Genomic DNA, 2218 nt, shown 5'->3' with positions numbered 1-2218 from the left:
GGAACTGATGACGCAAAATACAAGTAATCAGCACATGTCCAGGTAGGGCACCGCACACATCCGGGCTCTCGGTGAAGGATTTCCCCTGTCCCCTTCCCACTCTCGCGACTAGCTTTCATCTGTCTCCCAATCAAATCCTATTCGCTGCACCAACGATATATCCAGTCCCCTGGAAGATATCAAACCGCTGCCTTCCAACCAGCATCTCTCCCTCCGTGTATATCCACACCCACCTCCACCCCGCTCTATACCTAACTGAGAAGTATCAGGACCCCACGAGAAAATCGCAGATTGTACGTCTCTCCTCTTTTCATAGGAATGATTCCCTTCCTGCAACCTCTTTCTGTTCACTTTGTGAGGAAAAGAATACCTAATTCATCCTGAGGATTCTAGAAACACACATGGCTCCCAGGGTCATTAGGATATCAAGGCATCCAAGTCAATGACATCTGCAAATCCACCCCCATTACTGTTCCATAGGCCACCACCAAGGATGTTCTTGTGCACCTTACTCTACCTAGACAGAACTCTTCACTACTACTATAAGTGAACAGTACCTGTGCGGGCAGGGCACCACACACAACACAGCTTTAAGTTGGAGGACAGGCCCTACCTCCCTCTCACTCAAACATGTACCTTTCTTACTTCTATCCAACTCCGCCTGGTGACTGTACCTGGGCTTGACCCGTACCCATTCACAATATCTCGACCCACTCTCCTCCGACTTGCATCTCTCCTCTGTGGGGATCTCCTCAGCTGCTCTATGCATATTTGGAGAATTATGTGAACACAGGAAAAATGATCTTGCTTTCTGTTATCTGCTACTGTATGAGCAATTATCTCTACCTTATTCACTTTATACATGTTCACGTTTTTCAGGATGGAACAGGTAAATCATCAAGATGCGCTTGAGATCTATGTGGCTTCCACAGCCTTCGTGACTTCGCGGAGGATGACCACCTGCAGCCCCAAGCATATTCCCCATCCAGAGGCGCCACAACCGATACTCCAGTTGCACAGTACTCGACCCAGAAAGGACCCATGTATCCCTAGTCTAGTAAACGGCACCGTTCTGTGATGGGCACTGCACACAGCATGGCTTCAAGTTCGGGGACCTGCTGAGTCTCATTTCCAATCTGTACAGAAGATTGCTTCTCTGTGCCGACCACACCTTGATGACTGTACCCAAGATGTATCGAGAGATATAGACAGTGCTAACCCACTGCCCTCAGACGTGCATTCCAACTCACTGACATCTCCTCACCGGTTCTATGAGTACTGGCAGAAAGACGAGGATACCATGGGAAAATCTTCGTCCCTTTATCACTTTTCCTGATGGGAACTGTGTTTACTTTTACTAAAGGACAGCTAGCCACACTATTAGGTATATTCAAGCACCGAATTCATCCACAAAATGCAAGGGATCCTGGTCGCTCCCCGGGCCCTTGCCACGCCATAGCAAGCAGCTCAAAGACACCTGTGTCTCTAACACTAGAACGGGTCCAAAGGCCACGAAAAATGATATTCCTTGTGAGCCTCACTCTACCCAGGCAGACAGTGCTTAGGAAAAGCCTGAGAGAGCAGCACCCGTCTCGGCACGTCCCCGCATACAGCGTGCCTTCGCGTTGAAGGACTTATCCGGTAATTCTGGCACTTCCAAATACACTCTTCACCTCCTTCCCATCACATCATACTGAATACATTCAAGAAATTTCTGTACGTCGAGACACGTTGATTCTCCGCCCTGCTACTCGAATTCATCACTCAATGAGGATCTGCTCTGCTGCTCCAAGTGGTCCTAGGAAGATGATGAAGAGCATCAGAGGACAGGATCGTTCGCGTTCCCTCATTTCTATTGGTAAAGTCCCATTAATTTCGCTCACCTGTTGGAGTACATGCTGCTAGCAACAGACGAATGAAATCGCCATGAGTCTTACCGAGATCACGGGGCTCCCGTAGCCCTGCTGACTTCACGGCAGCCCGCTCAAGTCAACTGCAGCTCCACCACTACCACCCGTTCAAAGGCCAGCTTCAAAGTTGTCCTTGTTGAGCGTTACTGGACCTGGCTAGGAACTGATGACCCAAAATACAAGTAATCTGCACCTGTCCAGGTAGGGCACTGCACACATCCGGGCTCTCGGTGAAGGATCTCCCCTGTCCCCTTCCCACTCTCGCGACTAGCTTTCATCTGTCTCCCAATCAAATCCTATTGGCTGCA

This window comes from Mesoplodon densirostris, chromosome X (genome assembly GCF_025265405.1).
Source record: "Mesoplodon densirostris isolate mMesDen1 chromosome X, mMesDen1 primary haplotype, whole genome shotgun sequence".
NCBI lineage: Eukaryota > Metazoa > Chordata > Mammalia > Artiodactyla > Ziphiidae > Mesoplodon > Mesoplodon densirostris.
Note: the sequence above shows the minus strand (reverse complement) of the source record.